Consider the following 7,574-nt stretch of genomic DNA (forward strand, 5'->3'; position numbering starts at 1 on the left):
AATCAATATACTCACTCCTATAACATAATTTTAATAGTTAAGTTATTCCATTGTGTTGTTATACTACAGTTTATTTAATTAATCTCATCTTTTTTAGATCACTATGCTCATGCTCAACTTTCAATATTATAAAGCACTGGCAAATATTCTTAATATTCATGAAAATAATAATATCTTTGAGGTCCTTCAAAATTTTTCTAGGCATGGTAGTGCTAAACCAAAGAGTATGTTGTGTCTTCCGTCACTTATGTTATCAACATTCCCCTTAGAAAGTAACCCATTTTACTCACACTAAGAGAGGAGGTATAAATTTCCTTAGCTGGAAAAGAGAAGGCTTAACAATTATGTGAATAATATGTTCTGTAAACTATATGCTATGTAAACTATATTTTCATATATATATATATATATATATATATATATATATATATATGGAAAATAATTGCAAGAAAATACCCACAAGAGTAACAGTGATTTTATAAGTGTTGCAGGCTTATAGATGATTTGTAAGTCTTTTTTCTATTCCTGAAGTTTCTGTAAGATCACTTTTATCATTTAAAATGCATGTAATAATTATAATAAAGCAAGTAAGTCACCCTTCTTTAAGTGTGTGTCCGTTAGTAGCTGTGGCAGATGGAAATATGCCATACAGTTGTAGGAGAGGCTAAAACATCTGGAAATTATTTACAACTCAAGAAAAAAGTTTATAATGGCAAATAAACAGGTGGATTAGTTTAAACTCACTGATAACCTGTGTACCACTGTCACATGGGAAGAAGTTTGAGTCAGAGATTATTGTAGCAAATAGGTAGTCACAATACACTATATTCTTCTGGCTAGGAAAATACTTTCTTCTGTTCAAAATGTAACTACTACACTTAAATTACATCATTAGATATTTGACCTTGGTACTGAAAGATGACATCTATATCAAGACAAAGTTTGCCTTCTTCTCTAGACCCTGCTCATCTGGGAAATAACTTCTTTGTAATTAATATCAAATAAATGGATTTTCTCAGTAAAATTCACCCAATAGAGAGCCTTTTCAATACAACTTGTGATGCTGTTTGAAATTGTTGTTCCTAAAAAGCAAAGGTTACTAAAAGTTACCTCATCACCATAGGTTTGCAAAGCCACATATTCATTTGGAAAAAATTTAAGTTGTATCAATATATGGCCATGATAACTATAATTACAGCAAGAAATTTTGTTAAAATGCAGGTGACTAGTTGATACTACCAGTCCATCTTGTCCAAACCTAGACAAGCAAGCAATGGAGCCCAGATACTGGTCCCAGAATATGGCATTATATCCAAAAGCATTGGGCTTTCTAGGAAAACAGAAATCTCTCTCTCTATGCCATTCAATTGAACATTAACAAAAAGTCACTAAGGAATAATATTGTTTCTTTAATTCCAAAGATGTTCTTTTCTCACTACATGACACCTTTTAAATATTCTATCATGTTTTCCCTCTCATGGTAGACCTACCAGCACATATGTTAAATTGTCTGGTAACTTATTAAGGCAATTCCCCAAATGCCACTATTTTTCAGTCATTACTATTTCTCCTAATTTTCAAAAAGAAAAGGAAAACATAATATTGGACCCATGAATGTCATATTTCCTCTGCAAAATCTATTAAATTGGGTAGGTAATCATTTTAGAATACATAGAATACCATCCATGTTGTAAAGAGCTTCGTATTTCTAAATACATGCATATAGAATATCTCTTCACTATAAATCCTTCCCAGAAATAATATTGATTTCAACAGTAAACTTTAGTTATCCAGGGAGCACCTGGCCGGCTCAGTCAGTAGAGCATGTGACTCTTGATATTGGGGGGGGGAACCTTTAGTTATCCCCAGTTTTTTGTATGTATATACACATGCACACACACACACATACACACAGTGTGTTGGATATACGCACCCCCCCTTCAGATTCTCCTCACTTCACTTCTCTTTTATTCCATCCATGGGTGAGGCAATCAGTTCATGTATCTTCAAACACTTCAGTGCATGAGGCCCTTGACAGTGCCTCAGATCAGTCCCAGAAGCCTCTTGCCTTCTGCCCAGGTGTTCTGCATTGCTGCCACTATGTGGGCTGAAATAGAAGCAGGCTTTGCATCCATTCATGTGCTACCCAGAAGAGCAAAGCCAATTATTTGACCAGCAGTAGGTCAAATAGGTCCTTATCAGAGAAAGAGAGTCTTAAGACACATTTTATGTGGCTGAAATGATTGAGCAGCTAGTTGTCTGTGGAGATATCTGCTTGACAGTACATTCTCATTTTGCATCCCTCTTATTTCCTGCTCTGTTCCACCTATCAGACGTCTTTGTTCCCTAGGCTCATCTTCCTCAATAAAGTGTTTACAAACAAGTCTTTGTCTCGAGCTCTGCTTCCTGGGGAACCCAAACTAAGACATAACTCTATAGTATACGTTACATATAGGACTTACAATAGTCACATACTGTTAGGTTTCTGCAGTACTGGGGTGAGTAAAAATCAACATCATCACCATCATTAGCCTTGAACAAATGGAAGAGATTATTTGAGCCAAAGATCCTCATAAGTTGGTGTGAGACCCACATTCTAATTAATGAGCCAGTCATAGACATATGTATTTCAAGTTTGAAAGACCACTTAACGTTCCCTGCTTTTGTTTGCTTAGAATGAAAATTTTAAGTACCTTAAAAAAGACAGATTTCTTAGCAGAATTAGACCTATAAATATAGAGAGCAAACTGATGGTTGCCAGAAGGATGGAGGTAAGGCATGGGCAAAATGGGTGAAGGGGAGAGGGAGAGGCAGGCTTCTAGTTACGGAATGAATAAGTCATGGAAATAAAAGACACATCACAGGGATATACTGTAATATGGTGACAGGTGGTAGATACACTTGTAGCGAGCATAGAAAGTGTACCAAGAAGTTGAATCACTGTTGTACACCTGAAACTAATATAACACTGTGTGTCAACTATACTTGAATTTAAAAAAAAAAAAAAGCTTTAATTAAAAAAAGATGAATTTTTTTTCTATCTCTCCCAAGGCAAAAGAGGAATCAACAACTCATAGGTTCATACCCAGAAGAAAAGGCATGGGCAAAATGCCTTGCTTAACACACACATGCACAAGCATGCATGTGCCCAGACTGACAACTGCATATTCACTAGGGATAAGAACACACCAGAACAGACTAGACTAAAACGTAAAGACGGACATTTTGAACAGGGGCTTTTTTTTAATCCGGCTATCTCCCACTACCTGATGATTGCAATGCAAATTATGCCCTTGTGAAAAAAATGAGATACATGACAGATTATATTAATTCTGCTAAGTTTGACAAAGACAAATCAAAAGAACTAGAATAAACGTTGTAATTATACATTAAAATAACTTCTAATATCTGTATAGTACTTCATAGCTTCATAACTTTTTTCATCTAAGTTGTCTTATTTAATCCTTCAACTCTGTGAAATAATTGTTTTTACCATACCCACTTTACAAGTAAAGTTCTGAAGAGATACATAGCCCACTTAGGGCACAATTTACCACCTGTCCTGAAAGTCAGGATCTGCGTGACTCTTTCTTGAGCTACACTTTTGAACTCGTTTTACCTCAATTTTCTCTGGTTATCCATTAAAATCCCCTCCCATATACCAGCTTCTCTCTTAACTACTAAATGCTTTATTATCTCCTTTGTTCTATAAATGAATGAATGAATAAGGTGTTTATATGTGGGGACCAGAGAGTAGTCATTCAACAGTTTTGAAAGAATTAAAAGGTGAGATTATAGAAATGCAAAAAATTTCCCATCAATTTTACAAATAGCCAGATGTTTAATGACTCTTTTGGGTGTTGAGTTATAAATGCCCTTATTATTATTAATAAATCTATTATAATAAATAGATTTATTATTTATTTTGAGAGAGCGCACACACGCAAGCAGCGGGAGGGGCAGGGGGAGAGGATATTCAAGCAGACTCCCCGCTGAGCATGGAGCCCCAATGGAAAAAAAAGCTTAAGAAATTCACAAGTTATCAAGTTGGTCAGAAAAATCAAGATTTGAGCTTCTTTGTAAGCAAGGTAAGGTTCTATTGTGAACTAAATTATCTTCTCCCCAAAATTCGTGCAGTGAAACCCTAGCCCCAGTACCCCAGAATTGTGACTGTGTTTGGAGGTGGAGCCTTTAAAGTGGTAATTAACTTAAAATGAGGTTATTGCAGGTGACTAGCATCCTTATAAGAAGTGGAAATTTGGACACAGACATGTCCAAGAGGAAGAACATGTGAACACACAGGGAGCAGCCAGCCATCTACAAGCCGAGGACAAGCACGTCTGAAGAAACCTACCCTTCTGACACCTGGATCTCAGGCTTCTGAACTCTGAGTAAATGCATTTTCAGTGCAAGCCGCCCTGTCTGGTATTTTGTTGTGGCAGCCCCTACAAAGTAACACAGGTCTAGAGCTAGACAGAAAGAATATAAATAATAGGGAATAATGGGTTCAGAAAAACAAAAGAGAATATATGGTCAGCCTAATGCGGTTCTAACAGTCAAAAAAGCCATCAGATCACTCAGCAGTGCGAGACAATAAGTAGATGTTCTTATCCTTGGTGCATTAATGCACCATGTATATTCACTCAAAAGTCATGTTGGGAAGCACATGTTTAAGCACAATGCACAGGAGGTGGTAACTCTTGCTTAGTCTCTAAGAATGAAATACAAAGAGAATGAAGAAAAAGAAGAGGAGGAGGACTCAGGGACAGGAAAGAGCTAAAAATTACCCGTGTTAACCCCATTTTTAGGACCAGCCTATGAGTAACTAAATTTAATATTATTGTCCCCACTTCGCAAAGAGGGAAACTGAATCATGGAGAGATTAACTAAATTGCCAGGAATCACACAGTAAGTGGAAAAGCTAGAATAAATAATAGATCCATAAGAAAAAAAAAATCACAAAAAATAAAAAATAAAATTAAAAAGCCTCTATTTGCTAGTACTACTCTCACATTTTGTTATTGACAGAACAGAAAAGAACTTTATCTTACTTTACATTTTCAGATAGAGAGGGAAGGATATTGGCTGATTCATTTCTTATCTTCTTGTATTTCTCTGCACTCATTTTTTAAATAAGCAAATGTAACACACGTTCAATTTAGTACATGCCAGGCTTGTTCCAGCAAAACAACCCATTGTCTTCTTCGGCTTGTACCCTTGACCCCACTGCAAAATAAACACAATCTGGTATAATAGGGGGAGAGAAAGGAATAGGAAAATTTGAATGAACTGTGTGGTTTAACCTTCGTGAAAGCATGGCTTATGTTTTGAACAATGATTCTTTGTGGTTCCCTCAAATCTTATTTATGTACAGAACTCTTGGTGGCTACTATGTGCTCTGAAACTGCTACATGATTTCTTGCAATAGTAAGTATGCAAACCAGTGAATAAACAACAATATTTTGCAAATCTGCCTTCATTAATGGAAAAGATCATGTCAGCACCACTATTTCAGTACAGGAATACTCAAAGATGGTGCATGAAGAAATAAATTGTCAAGATCATAAAGTGCAATTATTTTAAAATTATTTTTGGCAGCAAAAAATAATTTGGTCAGTGCTCTCTGGAAATAAAGCACATTAGTGATAAGTACACGTTTCCACGTTTAACTCCCTTTTTCTCTCTCCCCTACCCTGCCAAAAAAAGTGAGAGAATTTTTTTTTATGTTGAAATTAATCTAGCCTGAAGGAGAGGTACCTTCTGTGAATGCTAAGTAGGGAGACTGTGGGAAAAGGAAGGGAAAAGACCCTAAGGGTCTCCGAAACTGCATAAAGATAAAGAATAATTCTAAAGCTGAGGGATTTGGGCCCCTTCTTTGTGAATAACCCTCTTTGGACTTTGCTACATAATATTTATTGAGCTCCCAAGTGTGTTTACTGCAGGTGGGTTCTTTTAAAAGAGAAGCACAAAAATCTAAAGTTTAAAAAATACTAGATTTTAGAATAGTTGAAAAAAGGACGAGAAAGATTCCATAAAACTGGTTTCACTCTTACCTCAAGGTACATGATTTACTGCCAAATTTGCCACTCGATGTCACTTAAAGTTTTTTATTAAGTAGGGACCATATTACAAATAAATTGAATTTGTTTTATTGAAAATCAGAACTGAATGAGTTCAGATAATATCCTCTCACTTTCTTAATTCACTTGCAGTTATTTGAATCCGAACAATGTGAGTTGGAGAATATGCACTACTTTTACTTTTGGATTACAAAACTATTACTTTTCCTTTGGATTACAGGTAATCTGAAATAAACGGATAGCTTCGGTTTAACAGACAAGTAACATGACTAAATACTGTCAGACATATTTGTTTTATATGATTTATTTGTAACATATAGATGCTCTTAATTGTCAATCTTATTCAGGTTTCAAAAACCATGACATTTTCAAGTTATCTCAGTTGGTTTTGGCTTAAAGAAACGCAAGGAAGGGAAGGACCAACAAGTTGTGCCTTAGCAACTACTCAACCAGGCAGTTGGAACCGTAGGTCATTCAGGACATACAATATCCTTGGAGGACTAACAGCAGCTCTTACAACCAACAGGAAAACCTTCAGAAGTCCATTCAGTAGTAAATTTTTGTTGCTGTCTGTGCCGAGGACTCTGTCCCAACTTGGACTAGGTTGATCTTAATCTCTGCTTCAACTATTTCTGTCGACCTATAGTCTCCCCACTTGGCCTTTCTCGCTTCAGGTTACCTGTCTTAAGGCTTTTACTGTCCTATGACTTCTGGAGCCTCAAATGGGTCTCTTGGCTTCTGCTCCTTTAAGTTTTCTCCAAAAAGAGCTAGTCACCTCCCAATACTGACCACCCTTATTGGGCACAGTTTAGTAACAGAGCATTTCATCGGCTAATGGCTAGGGATTTCACTCTCCAGATTGCTTTACAGGTTAATCCTTTCAACTAAGTCAACTGACCTATAATAGCAGGAGTCAAGTGACACGAAAGCGTGATGATCTGATGAGCTGGCTGGTTGTTTGGTTTGGTTTTGCTTTGCTTTGTTTTGTTTTGTTTTGCTTTGTTTTGCTTTGCTTTGCTTTGCTTTGCTTTGCTTTGCTTTGCTTTGCTTTGTTTCTTCACAAAATGAGGCTGTGAACACAGAAACCTCTCAGAAAAGGACCTTAGGCATTGTAAGCACACAGGGATGCATGGTTTCTCTCCAGTGCATGCCTTCTTTTAAGAAATCAATTATATTAATGTTTAAAAATGCATAAAAACAACAATACTGGTTTCATTTTCTAGCACCAAAGTTGTGACTGCTTCATTAATTTCAGGATTTTCTTGCTCTCAACATAGACGTAATTCTCTGCTAATATATTTCTACTTAATTTTGATAAAGATTTCATATTCATTCTAAAAAATTACCCTTGTCTTATTTACTTCTTAACCCCCAGCATCTTACAGAGTGCCTGGCATAGAGAAGATATTGAATAAAAGTTTAATCAAATCAAATCCATGAAACAAATCAATAATAACAAAACTATTTGGGTTGATTCTACCAAGAAGAGCCTCA

The sequence above is a fragment of the Mustela lutreola genome, chromosome 6 (assembly GCF_030435805.1).
Source record: "Mustela lutreola isolate mMusLut2 chromosome 6, mMusLut2.pri, whole genome shotgun sequence".
Classification (NCBI taxonomy): Eukaryota; Metazoa; Chordata; class Mammalia; order Carnivora; family Mustelidae; genus Mustela; species Mustela lutreola.